This window comes from Suricata suricatta, chromosome 1 (assembly GCF_006229205.1).
Source record: "Suricata suricatta isolate VVHF042 chromosome 1, meerkat_22Aug2017_6uvM2_HiC, whole genome shotgun sequence".
Classification (NCBI taxonomy): domain Eukaryota; kingdom Metazoa; phylum Chordata; class Mammalia; order Carnivora; family Herpestidae; genus Suricata; species Suricata suricatta.
The window spans coordinates 62,323,066-62,338,397 of NC_043700.1; the positions used below are offsets into that span (position 1 = coordinate 62,323,066).

The 15,332-nt window shown below is 33.5% G+C and overlaps 1 protein-coding gene across 1 annotated transcript in view; it reads left to right on the forward strand.

Moving 5' to 3' along the window:
• Positions 1-15,332, forward strand: part of FSTL5 (follistatin like 5) — a 711,768-nt gene that overhangs the window by 233,488 nt on the left and 462,948 nt on the right. The gene's annotated exons all lie outside the window — the stretch shown is intronic.

The window sequence follows — 15,332 nt, forward strand, 5'->3', positions numbered from 1 at the left end:
ACAGTGTTATTATAGACTCCTATTACAATTCATTTTACTGAGCACTGGGTGAGCACTGTCAACTTGGCAAATAATGTCCTTTAGTTCTGTGAAATGTATTAATAATTTTATTAATTATTTCCTACCATCTGTTTTTCTTTCTTCTCCATCTGGACCTTCAATTTTTTGGACTTTGGAATTCTGGAAGTGATACTTATTTTGTTGCTGTTGTTTTTTCTATGTGTTATCATTTTTCTACTTATTCTTTTAACTTTATTATCCAGACTTCCTCTTGATGTTTTCATTTAACTATCAGGTTTTTATATTTTAAAAATTTTTAGTTTTTTTATTTATTTTTAATAGACAGAGAGAGACAGCGTGAGCAGGGGAGGCTCAGAGAGAAAGAGAGATACAGAATCTAAAGACAGGCTCCAGGCTGGCTCTGAGCTGTCAGCACAGAGCCTGACACGGGGCTCAAACCCGCGAACCGTGAGATTATCACCTGAGCCAAAGACAGACGCTTAACAGACTGAGCCACCCAGGCGCCCTGTAAGGTTTTTTAATTGTAAACTTTACTGTGGGTGACCTGGATGGATAAATTTTAGGGAACTCTCGATGCTAGGCTACACATTTGTCAGAGAAGAGTCTTTGAATCACCTGCTTGAGATCTATGCCTGTGACTGTGAACATTCTTGCAAGGTGCTACGACTGAATACACTGCAGGGAGAGACCTTTTTACTGCATTCAATATTCAATATTCTTCAAATCCCATATAGTTTGTGCCTTGAGTGAATTTACTTTCCAACGTCTATCAAGGTTGTTCAGTAGAGAGAATCTAGTAAGTTTAGTAATTTCTCCAATAACTTTCAGCAGGCCTCTGCATTTTAAAATCACTACCAAGGCGCCTGGGTAGCGATCGGTTAAGCCTCTGACTTGGCTCAGTTTGTGGTTTTGAGACCTGTGTCGGGCTCTGTGCTGACATCTCAGAGACTAAAGCCTGCTTGGATTCTGTATCTCCCTCTGTCTGACCCTCCCTCACTCATGCTCTGTCTCTATCTCCCAAGAATAAATAAACATTAAAAGAAATCACTGCCACTCTCACTTCCTGAGAGGCACTCTGTATTGCTAGTTTTCTGGGGAATTTGTGCAGTAAATAAGGTTTTCAACTTTACCAACATAGCGTTCATATTCAGTTTCCTTTGAGTCACTAAGCCAGCTCCCATTTATTTATATACTTTCGAACTTCTAACATTTTTTGTTGTCTTTTTTCTAGTTCTCCTCACCCTTGTAGATACCTTTTAAAATGATTTCATTTTAGTAGTTTTGAAGGACTTCAGCTGGGAGCATAATGATATTCGTATGTTCAATGTGCCATAGTAAAACAGGAGTGCACTAAAGAGGAGAGTATATGTGTGGTAGCGTGTGTGCACAGACACATACACATCCTTAGATTATGTATTTTGTACATGTGTGTGAAATATATGTAAAAGAAACTTCATTGCAGATGTGGCATATATACACAATGGAGTACTACATGGCAATGAGCAAGAATGAAATCTGGCCATTTGTAGCAAAGTGGATGGACCTTGAGGGTGTCATGCTAAGCGAAATAAGTCAGGCGGAGAAGGACAGATACCATATGTTTGCACTCACAGGTCTAACAGGAGAACAGGAGAAACCTAATGGAGGACCAGGGGGAGGGGAAGAGGGAAAGAGAGTTGGGGAGAGAGGGATGCAAAACTTGAGAAACTATTGAATACTGAAAACGAACTGAGGACTGAAGGGGGAGAGGGGGAAAGAGGTGGTAGTGATAGAGGAGGGCACCTTGTGGGGAAGAGCACTGGGTGTTGTATGGAAACCAATTTGACAATAAACTATTTAAAAAAAAAAGAAACGTCATTGTTTTCTTAATTTCTGCAATTCCCTGAGATAAGTACTTTTAAGAAATTTTTATCTGTATTTCATTAAGCGAAGATCTATACTGGGTAATTGTTTTTTTTGTTTGTTTGTTTGTTTATGAAAATGTCCAAAGGAGGGTCTGTAAGTCTATACATTTTTCATAAGATTATTTGTGAAGGAAACATAGATTTATCCTATTAGTTTTCATTAAGACCATTGAGGAACGTAGAGAAAAGTTTGTTAATTGAGCCTGAATAGATAAAAAGTTGAATATAAGGAACCAATATAAGGATAAAAAAGCCAGAATCTTAAGATTCTGTGCAAAGAGAGAGGCGGAACATGACACCCAACAGTTTGAGAAAATCTCTCATATTCTCTAAAAGAGTTCAGTGAACAGTATTGCCAAGATGCCCACCTCCTAATTACTTCTTACTGATGATTGAAGAGATAACTTTGACTATGTAGCCCTAGAGGTCAATCAGAAGTTTCATAACAGAGATGTATTCAATGAGCACCAATGTTAGAGAGAAGAGACATTGGTAAGCAGATGGATATAACACGGTATATATATATTTTTTTCAGAAAGATGTTATGAGATGGTTGGACACCCCTTATTGAGGAAAGGCAGAGAGTTTTGTGCCATTGATGCTGTGTACCCTAGAACAGAGAATAAATCAGAAACAAAGATTCTCTGGGAATCAAAATTTACTGTAATAACTGGTCTCCAAAGTTTTCTCTACTTACTTTCTTGATGTTCACATTTTTCTATTTACTGACACTTTATAAAGGCCTTGCCAAACTTGAGCTTTTGTGTCAATAAAATCATTAAGTAGAAATTTGACGTGCTTTCTCACTTCCATTACTTGGTAAGTTGACAGTGTGGACAAAAAATCTTCTACAAAAGGAAATTTAATCATGAGATCCAAAGTTAAATTACTGGCCACATTGTTGGCTGTCAAATACAGATTCCTAGACTTTCCACTAAGCTCTAATTTCACATTTCCTATTGCCTATAATGCATATATTGCCTATAATACAACCAGATCTATAAAAATCAGCTGGAACAAAAGCCAGATAGCATAATGTAATGGTAATTATTTAAAACAGACATTGTTTGAAGCCTGGTGCTATCCCTGGTGCTATCCCCATGACCTAGGACATGATAAGTAACAATTTTGAGCTAATGTCTATTTTATTTGTAAAACAGAAGACAAATAAAACATAGTTCATAGGTTACAAAGATCAAGAAGGGGAAAATACTTAGGAAAATGCTTTAGTCAGTATTCATTAAAGATATTTATTAGAAAGGAAAGTTGGTTTGGAAGTGCTACTCCAGAGCTACCACTCAAAGAACTAATTACATAGGAAAAACTATATTGTTGCCTTAAAAGTTTTTAATGTTTTTATTTATTTTTGAGAGAAAGAGACAGAGGGTGAGCAGGGGCAAGACAGAGAGAGGGAGACAGAATCAGAAGAAGGCTTCAGGCTCTGAGCACAGAGCCTGACACAGGGCTCCAACTCCCAAACCATGAGATCATCCCCTGAACTGAAGTCAGATACTTAACCAACTGAGCCACCCAGGAGCCCCTATATTGCTGCTCTTTACATAATTTTTGAAAATATATGGCAAGTACTTAAAAATCAAGTGTTTAAATGAAATATTGTAGATTCTGGTAGTTTTCCTTTATTGGGACAATGATACAGAATTTAGGAAATTATCAATCTGAACCTACTTGTAGGGGTAATATAAAAACGAAACAAGAGCCAAGTTTTATGGAACATAAAATATTTTTTCCTGTTATCCCATACTCTTCTTTTCCCAACCAATTTCCACCTGTCAAATTCCTAGCCATTTTTTTAAAAATCTTTGATCATATATGACTCCTGTTAGGAAGATTTAATTATTACTTTCCCTTAAAATATGTCTCATACTCCAAACTTTCATATCATTTTGTATCTATGTATGACAGTGTTTTTTTTCTTTATAAAATATTTACATTTTAATTACCTCACATTCCTCCTAAACACAAATGACATGTACTTCAGTCTACTTTTCAATACTTAGGTGATTATCATTTTGTAGTGAGTTCCAGAACATAACCTGCACATCCAAGAAAGAGAAGATAGGCAGAAGAAAGAAATAAGGAGAGTCACCAAGTTATGATAACATATAATATCATTCCAGTGGGATCATGTGACTAGAGAGCCTTAAAGGCATAATGAGAGAAACCCTTGGAAAAGAGCATCAGTGCTAGATATGTTGGCAGGATAGGGAGAGTGAGGTGCCAGATCATGAAATAATTCTAAATTTACACAAATTTGCCACTTTTGTCTGCCAGCAGTGTAAAATGGAAAAACAATATTATCTAAGAAAATTCTACATGATATAAAGGTGAACAGAGTTTGTCATGTGAATACAGAAATGAAAATATTTATAAAAAGATAAAATATTTCTTTATGTATAATATTGTAATATTGTATTTTGTTCTATAAATTGTAGAGAGTTTATCAACAGTTTACAAGTAACAAAATCCAGTGATGGGGAGAACACACAATCAAAATATTCAGAAGACTAAGAAAACAACTCAATTATCTTGCAAAATTAATAAAATAATCTTGAAAAATAACTGAAAAAGCATTTGTTATGGTTAAAATAAGCTCAAAATATTTATGTTATTTTGTGGAAAAATAATATTGCAAATATGCAGAAGTCAAAAAATGTGGAATAAGTTGAAAAAACATTGTTTTTTAGAAAGTTTAAAAAAATAAACAGTGATATGAAGCAAAACAACAATAACAAACAACAAACAAAAGAATGTAGAGCTACAGAATAGAGATAAATTAGTAAGACTAAAGACCTAGAAATCATAATGGAACATAGGCTACATAAAATTTTAAATACAAATATATAAAGGTAATGTTGGCCTCATAGGATGAATTTGGAAGTTTTACCTTTTTTGAGAGAATTACCCTGTGAAACCTTGAATATTTGTTTTTTGGAAGTTTTGGATTATTCAATCTATTTCTTTGCTGCTCAATCTGTCTGTTCAAGTATTCCAATTCTTTCTGGTTCAGTTTTGCTAGTTTATATGTTTCTAGGATTTTATCCATTTCTTCCAGGTTGTCTAATCTGTTAGTATATAATTTTTCATAAATATTCTTTTATAATTATTCATATTTCTATGGTGTTCATTGTTATTTCCCTTCTCTTATTTGTCATCTTTTTTATTTGAGTAATTTCTCTTTTCTTTTTGGCTAGAGATCTATCAATTGTATTAAATTTTTCAAAAAATATCTCCTGGTTTTATTGATCTGTTTATTGCTTTGTTTTTGTAGTTTCTGCATCATTTATTTCTGCTCTAATCTTTATTATTCCCTTCTGCTGGCCTTAGTCTTTGTTTGTTGTTTTTTTTCTAGCTTCTTTAGGACAATGTTAAAGTACTAAAACAATTTACCAGACAAGAATTCAGAAAACTTCCTTATTCCCCCTTATCTGTACCCTATTTTTTTGTACCCTGTTTGTAATACTTTCTTTTGAGTTGCCTCTGGTTTTCATCCATTCAAATCCTTCCACCACGTTTTCCCTATGAGTATAGTGGTGAATTTCCCTGCTGTCTAATCTTTCTGCCACACGTGATAAGTAGAACCATCACTCTGAATAGTAATAATCATCATCATCCTACTTTCCCATTCTTCTTTGAGACGAGTGAGTTTTGCTGAAAAATAATACAATGTTGCAAATTGATTCAATTAAAATATTTGGATTTCAGCCTCAATTGTATGTCATTTTAATCCACAACCAATTATTTACTGTGCTTACTGTTATTATTATTCATGTATATTGAGACTGTTGCAAATTTTTTTAACTGTTTACAAGGCTGTTGATAAAATTATTTTTATATATGACTTTATATATACTCTTAGACTCTTTCTTTATGTTCAAAACTACTCTTTTTGCCTCCTCTCTTTATGACTGATACTATATTGCTCCATAAGTTGATTTTCTAATAGGTGTCCTTGTTCTGACTCACATTATTTTTATGTGGGCCAGGGTGGTAGCTTCCTACCTGGTGTTTCTCTTCTATCCTCCACATAGAGCTGTCCTTAAAACCATCAAATACTAGTTTCCACTGCCACAGTAACATATCCTTAACTTAACCTTTAAGCTGCTTATTATAATCCTTTCTCTAATTCGTGCACCACATCCTCTAAAAATCTCAACCATAATCTTTGCATTTCGGTGACATTAAATCATGTTGTGCATACATTCACACCTTTGCTCAAAGTCTCCTTTTATGATTCTCTTCTTTACATGACTAATTCCCATTCAGTGCTGGTCTTTTCTCCTCTAGTATGCCTTCCAGAACCCCCTACTGGGCTGAGTTTCGTGTCCTTACTTTACAAAATGGTGACATCATACTTTTGAGGTAGTTTTCTATTATTTCCTCCTTGACATTTGTCCAATTCAAGTGGTCGGTTGAGCCCGTTTCTGTTACCTCTGAGAAGTGACATGCATGGAAAGACTAAAATGACTGCTTTTATTCCAAACACTTAAGTCATGGGAATTGAGGGATTATGAGGATAAATAAGGTTTTTTGGAGAAACTGGATATGAATTAGATTTAAACCACAGTTTTTGGAGGGGAGAAGTAGGTGGCTGAAGGAAATAAGTTGATGAGAGTAGAGCATGCGCTTTATGTCTTATGTTGTTTGTCATTGTCTTATGTGTTGTTGTCTTATGTGCAAAGAAATTTGAGTAACTGTGGAAATAAAAGATTAAGTTGTAAAGTAATGAACTGTGTGTTCTGAACCTAATGTCAAATGAATTGAGTTCTCATGCCTTACTGTTTCAGAAAACTCTCCCTTACATTGACTTACACCCTCAAAGAGAGGGGCGGAACCCTCAAAAATGACTGAGATTTAAGTTTTATAATATTGTGGAAGTATAGTGTCTTGGATATGGTGATAAGCTGACTCTTAGTAAACAAAGGCTCTTCCTTGCAAATAGTGGATAATCAAGTTTTGTTGAATGATAGGGAAGGTTGTGTGCTTTGGAAGGAGGAGATATATAGGAACGCTTTGGACTTTAATTTTTTTCCAAATTTTTATTGTAGTATAAAACATAAGAAACTACCTTTTAAAAAAATTTTAGTGTGCAGCCCAGTGTCATGAAGTACACTAATATTATTTTACAACAATTACCACCAGGCTTCAGAGTTCTCCAGATCTCTTTTCATCTTGCAAAACTGAAACTCTATACCCATTAAACAGGAACTACCCATACTCCCTCCTCTAGCCCCTGTCAAACTACCATCAAACTATATGTCTGTATGATTTTGACATCTCTAAGAAGCTCATAACTGGAATAGTATCATATTTGTCTTCTTATGATTGACTTATGGAACTCTGTATTTTTCAAAGAATGAGAATTTTCTCCCATCAAAAAAATTCTCAAAAAAATAAAGTCTATTAATTAAAAACATAAAATCGAGGCATAAAAAACACTATGTAACAATGATACTTTTTCAATGATAAGTGAGCATATTAAACTAATTTATTGAAGAGGATTTTAAAATTGAAATTTTTTTCACTAGGGAAAGTGTTGGGTTGTTTCATTTTTAATTTTTGGTTTGTTATACATTTTTACTTAAATTCTAGTTAACTCACATGTAGTGTAATATTGGTTTCAGGACTAGAATTTAGTGACTCATCACTTACATTTAACAACAAGCGCTCACACAAGGACCCTTCATTGTACCCATAAAATTGAAACTTTTAAATTCTAAAAGCAATATTCCTCTTCTAGAAGCCATTTATGATTACAGTTAGAACAGAAATTGTGGTCTTCATTTCTTCCTCGCTTCTTTATTAGGCATGTGTTGGTCTGACTCCAGCAATCAACATTACAATGTGCCTGAAGATTACCTACCCAAATCTACCCTTCCATTACAATATTTGATCTTTAGTTAAAAGTTTTTATTTTGTTATTTAGTATTCTTTATCTTTGTGTGAAAATATCTACATTATTTGAGAATAATCTATCTACTGCTTTAAGTTTTTAAATAAATAGGAAATAAGATATTTTTAATGTTTTGGGTTTATTCCAAAGCCTGAAATATTTTAAGTATCACAGATGATTTAACATATGTTTTTACTCTCATTGCATAGACTTCTATAAAGTACTTTTATTTTATGTCTGTTAGTTGATTTATTTTCTTATTTATTGTAAAGGTCAAAATCATTCATAGAGAACAATAGCCACTAATTACTAAGCAAAATAATTACATTACTTTCTATTAATATCCCTCATAATCTTTACAGAACTAACATATTTAAAAATAAATGTTTTACTTTTAATAATCACTGTTATCTTAAAAAAGGTCTTAAATGCCATAAATACATATGATCTATCCATCTATCTGTTTATCTATTTACTGATCTATCTATAATGCCATTGCATTTCTAGCTACTGATAGAAAGTATTAGCAAGTGAAATTTCTTTGGCTTCCAAACCATTTCCATGATCTAAATAAATCACACAGATGATGAAAGTATTTTTATCTGGTAAAATGTGTAACCACAAGTACTACTCTAAGTTCTCAGTGGGATTGAAATATTAAGTTGATAGAGAAATCTTGGCTCCTAGATGGGATTTGGAAAGGATATAATTAAGGAGTAGGAAAAACTTTGGTGTACTTTGTGATCAAGGTTTCTAGCTGAAGTTGGAAAGAAGTTTGAGAGTGTATCCTGGGCTCTTTCAGCATTCTGCTATTGGAATTATACTAAAGTTGAGAACATCAAACAAGTAGCTTTTAGCATATTAGCTAGTGATCTCAAATCATCTAACTCCTTGAAAAGACACATTAAAACCTGACTGTGTTGGCAAAATTTTCCTTGAGTTAAACAGGAACTATAATTTGGATGGTTGTGATTTAACTGAATTCCTGGGTTTTTATTGTACTTATAATTTTTGGTCATATTTACTTCTTTTAAAATAAATCCGATTGCAGAATTACATGAACGTGCTTACAGAAGTCCAATAGACTGTTTAAAATAAGATGGGGAAGAAGGTTCCAAATTCACTGAACTGCTGTTATGTGACCATTCAAATTGTCTTTCAATAGTGGCACACTGGGCAAACTATCATTCAGGCAGCCTTGTTTTCACCAGCTTCACAAAGTTGCAGCGGTAAATACATATCCTAATCATTAAATATCATGAAAGGATCATAACTGTGCTCAATCATCTGGAGGCATTAGAATATTTACTTGAATGGCTACTTGCCATGAAGTTAGTCAAGACTGAATGTGTTTTATTTGTTTACAGTATGAAAATATATTTTGTATTTATTGAAGAGCTTTGTAATTTTTCCATAGTGGGTAACAAAATGTCACTGAAAAGAGCCCTTTTATCCCTAGCTGCTTCACTCATCATCAGGGAAACACAAATCAAAACCACACTGAGATACCACCTCACACCATCAGAGTGGCTAAAATGAACAAATCAAGAGACTATAGATGCTGGTGAGGATGTGGAGAGATGGGCACCCTCCTACACTGTTGGTGGGAATGTAAACTGGTGCAGCCGCTCTGGAAAACAGTGTGGAGGTTCCTCAAAAAACTATCAGTAGAACTCCCCTATGTGACCCAGCAATAGCACTGCTAGGGATTTATTCAAGGGATACAGAAGTGCTGATGCATAGGGGCACATGTACCCCTATGTTCATTGCACCACCGTCAACCATAGCCAAATCATGGAAAGAGCCTAAATGTCCATCACCTGATGAATGAATCAAGAAGATGTGGTATGTATATATATACAATGGAGTATTGCATGGCAATGAAAAAGAATGAAATCTGGCCATTTGTAAAAAAGTGGATGGGTGTCATGCTAAGTGAAATAAATCAGGTGGAGAAGGACAGATACCATATGTTTGCAGTCATAGGTCTAAGAGGAGAGCAGGTGAAACCTAATGGAGGACCAGGGTGAGGGGAAAAGGGAAAGAGAGTTTGACAATAAACTATTTTAAAAAAATGTCACTGAAGTATTATACTAATTTATAAATCAAGTATGTAGATAAATTTGAGGGTTTTTTTCTTCTTTCTTTTTTATTTTTATTTATTTTTTTGCAGAGGAGGGGAATTTTTCTGTAGTGGATACTATTGAAAATTTTTAGATATGTTATTTAGAAAAAACAACTCAATGCTCCCATAAATACATTTCTAATGGACATAATAAAGTCTAGAATTGTCAAAAGCTGTTATTTATTCATTTTAGTGATTTTAAGTTTGTGTATCCTACATGCCAAATTGATAATAAATGATAATTATTAATAATAATAACTATATCTGTTAAACACATACTCTAAGCCAAGCACATACAATGCATTATCTCATAGACTCCTCTCATGGGATTAATCATATTATCCTATGCTATTATTGTTATCCTCCTTTTATTTATGCATTTAAATAATACTTATAGAGTTTCTTCTGTGTTCTAGTTAGAAAAGGAAATTGATGCTCACCAATTTTAACTAATTGCCCAGAAATTTCACAGATAGTGATAGTTGGAATGCAAAATAAAAGACTCTGATTTTATGGCCCATTGTTGTCATTATTAACATGATACAGAAATGGAATATATAATGACAAAATCTTAAAATGGAGAAATTAGAAAATCTAAGTTAAAAATAACTTTACATTTGGGGTGCCTGGGTGGCTCAGTTGGTTAAGTGTTTTCCTTTGGCTCAGGTCATGATCTTGAGGTTTGTGGGTTCGAGCCCTGTGTTGGGCTCTGTGCTAACAGCTCGGAGCCTGGAGCCTGCTTCAGATTCTGTGTCTCCTTCTCTGCTCCTATCCTGCTCATACTCTGTCTTTTTGTCTCTCAAAAATAAATAAACATTAAAAACTAAAAAAATAAAAATAATTTTATATTTTGTATGGTTGAGGCTATTTCTAGATTATGAAAATATCTAAACTAGAGAATTTTGAGTATGTGATTGTTTAATGCAGGTGAAATTTAAATATTGAGCATTGTAGAGAAAGCTTATCAATACATTTTTCAGATATTAGCTTTTATTAAAATTGTGCTTTGCCAAGCATTCTTAAATGATGAGATTAGATGAGAGTAAATCTAAAGATAATTTAACAGTTCCGTTTTATTTCACCTTTTGAATATCAGACCTAAAGACATTACAGCCTGGATGAGGTCAGAATATTATTTAATGAAAAAGCAAAGACTATAATCCTGTTTAATTCCATAATCCGTTGTTTTGTATAACAAACCAAAGTTAACATCCTACTTATGTTTTATACTTTAACATTATACATTTTTATGAGACAACTCCTCAAATAACTTGGCACTCTAAATTAATTATGTTTATATTCCATTGGAATCATTAGAAGTAGTTAGCTCATCAGAATCTGGTTTTTTTCCCCACTGTCTACTGTTTCTGTTTTCAATCCAGTATCTACCTGTTTCATACCGTCTATCCTTAGAGCAGCTTTTTGAACTCCAAATCCATTTGCAGGACATAACCTCAATGTGATACGGAGCTTGTGAGGTCTTATCTGTTATTATCCATCTTACTCTCCTTTGTGTCCCTAAATGTGCCCCTCAAACTTTGCCTCCCTACTTGGGCACACTCAAATCCTGCCTTATGCCCTCTGTGAGCCATTAAGAAAAGTGGCAATGACTGTTCTTTTCATCTGTCCTATGGCAACTAACAAAGCACCTTGCAAATACAAATAAATACATTTTATTAAACTTTATTTCAACTTAGAACCATTCTATATTAAGTACTGTTTGATATATTGTATATTACATATGTAATCATTTGAAGGGGATTGCATCTTGATTGATAATCTGAAAAAAACATTTTTAGAATTCTATGGAATTATTTTGCTTTATAACTTGGTGTCTTTCATCTTTAAAGATCTCATCTTTGTTTCAAATCTGTTTGAGGAATTTTTATAATGCTCTGAAGGCATAGAAATTATAAAATGATGTACTTGTTAAACATACAGCACTTTTTTGGGAATGAATGTTATTTTATCAAGTTATGAGAGAGAAGGATATAGGTTCTTGATTAAAATTCATTTAGTGTGTCATCTGAATGAATGTACTTAAAAGAAATCTTTGACATGTTGATCAGACTAAATTGATTTAATCTCAGCTGAAACTTAAGTTCAGTGTTAGTCATGGATAATTACTGTCAGAAAGGATATGTTCTAGCTAGTCATTTACATAATATGAGCTTTCTTTTGGATTGCATATGAATTAATTAAATTTCCTTTAATTGTAGCAACTACATGCAACATGCAGCTTCTAGCTAGTTCATTAACTTCTTGAAAATGGCCAATACCCTAATATAAATCTCTGAAGTAGAGTATAGGCTTTTAGAGGGTAAAAAAAAAAAAGGAGAGAGAATCTGGGAAAGCTATTCACTCGATATACCAGGAATGACTTCATTTTTAGCAGAGCATTCCTCCCTAAAGAGAAAACTACTGACTCAGTTAGCCAACTCATTTTGTGACTAAAATGTAAAGAAATCAGACTCTCTTAATAAGCATTAAACTCTTTCTTTGATAGAAAACATGAAATATTCTCTTGAAATAAATATCTTAAACAATTTGACAACAATAAAACTATTGAGAATTGGTAAGATCATAAGAACACAAAGAAAATATAAGGTATAAAATTATACAAATTACAAGTATGTGAGTCAGATTCCTGGCACTCACATTTTGGACTCTGTAAATATTAGATCAACAATTGGCATAAATACTGGCATAAGGATGAGGAAAAAAAGATTTTCCAAATTCAAATCAGTCATTACTGTACAGTTACAGTTGACATAATTTTGGACTTAAAAATGTATTACATTGAACATTAAAAAGCAATAATACAAACACAGAAAAATTTGCCCATCATTATATCCATCTAGCTAATCAATTATTTATTTTTCTTTATCTTTTTTAAGGTTTTTCTAAGTTTCTTAGCTTCTTCTTAGTTTCCAACTTAATGCTTTAGTTTCCTCTTACCTTATATATTTTTATTGATAGCATCTACTTCTCATATTTTCCATTTAAGAAAATTGCCTAATTGTTTACCTAGTCTTTCTCTCTGTGTTATTTTTTTAGATATAAAGTAGGATTTCAATAAAATAAAGACCCTAACTATGATCTCAGAAACAACAGTATCATCACATGGGAACTTAGACCACATAGGTGGATTGGAGGTAGAATTGATCTTTTAGCATCTCCTCTAGGCCATTTCAATGCATGCCAAACTTCAAAAACTACCACATTAAATGTACTTTATAAAATTTAATAAAATATTTCAGTGAGGTATTATATAAAATAACACTATATCAGGAAGGTTTGTTCAATAAATTACAGTATCGTTATTTCTTTTCCACATTTTTAACTAATTTTATAGACTGTTCTCTAAACAATTGGAGTGTGTTATCCAGGGTTTAAATATTTAAAAATTGTTTTCAAGAAAATTTGTTTCAATCTATACTGCTATCAAAAGGCATACCTTAAAAAGTACAGTTGATAGTATTCGTCTTTTTTGTTTGTAATATTAAATTTTCTATATTCAATTTGGAAATACAGGCATATATATTGAAATAAAAGTATGATATAGGTTTATTTCAAAGCGAATAAAATTGATTAATAAAACTTTTTCATTTGTAAATATCTGCCTTATGAAAATTAGTATCTAAAAATATAGTAATAATAATAACCAACAATTAAATTGATTTTTATACATGCCAAGCCCTTTAATTTTAATAAACATATGAGGATATGACATTATCCCTACTTTACAGATGAGGAAACTGACTTACAGTCCTAAGGTCTTGAAGCTTGTAGCTAGTGGGGTTATGGTTTAAGCTCTGTATCAGGGACCCCAGGGTGGCTCAGTCAGTTAAGCATCTGACTTCAGTTCAGGTCATGGTTTGTGGGTTCAAGCCCTGTGTCAGGCTCTGTGCTGACAGCTGGCTCAGAGACTGGAGCCTGCTTCATATTCTGTGTTTCCCCCTTGCTCTGACCCTTCCCTGCTCACACTGTGTCTTTCTCTTTCAAAAATAAATTAAGCATTAAAACAAACAAAAAAAAACCCTCCAGATCACAATCTATGTTCTTAACTGACTGAGCCATCCAGGTGCCCCCAGAATCTATATTCTTAATCATTATGACGTCATCATGTGGGGAAAAAGATGTATGTATGTATGTATTTATTTATTTATTTATTTATTTGAGAGAGAGAGAGAGAGAGTACATGTATGTGTATATCCAAGTGGGTAAATGGGGAAGGGGCAGAGAGAGGGAGATTCCTTAAAATTTATTTTTATTTATTTACTTTTTAAATGTTTATTTATTTTTGAGGAAGAGAGAGAGACAAAGTCTGAGCAGGCAAGGATCAGAGAGAGAGGGAGACAGAATCTCAGGCAGGCTCCAGGTTGTCAACACAGAGCCCTACTTAGGGCTCCAACTCACATATCCTGAGATCATGACCTGAAGTATTATGTTCAACTGACTGAACCACACAGATGCCCCTAAATTTTTTTAAATATTTATTTATTTTGAGAGAGAGATGGAGTACATGTGGGGAGGGGCGGAGAGAAATCTGAAACAAGCTCCAGGTCTGAGCTGTCAGCGTAGAGCCTCATAGGAGGCTCACAATCCATGAGATCACGACCAGAGCCCAACTTGGCCTCACTTACTGAGCCACCCAGGGCCCCAAGAGAGACAGAATCTTAAGCAGTCTCCGTGTTCAGGGTAGAGCCTGACATAGCACTCAATACCACCATACTGGGATATGACCTGAGCTGAGATCTAGAGCTGGACACTTAACTGACTGAGCCACCCAAGTGCCCTGGAGAGATGGTTTTAAATCAACAAGCTGAAAGTGTACGCCATATATCTAATAAAATTACTGTAATTTATTACTTCACAAATCTTTTCTTTCTTTTTTGCAATATATAGGTACCATTGATGTTATATATATATATATATGTGTGTGTGTGTGTATATATATATATGTGTGTGTGTGTGTGTGTATTTGTGCACACACATATATGCATACATACACACATGTATTTCTGTGTGTATCTTTCTCTGAATACATACATATGTACATATGTATTCATTTATTATATTCATGCACACACACATATATATATTCTTATTAAGTTTACTGACAATTTTTACTTTCCAGTCAGATAAAGTCCAGTCACATAAAAAAGAAAAGCCAGATCTGCCTATGAAGGTGTAGGGATTCTAGGTGATTAGTTTGGTTTTAGTACAAGTCTGCTGGATTCACCTATTCTTTTCTGATGCCAGTGGAGACTGTTAAACTGAGTAAGTAACAAGAAAATTGAGTTCTTCATGATTTATTTATTTAGTCAAAAAATGTATTAGTGATTGTCTAGTGGCAAAGGTCAAAACA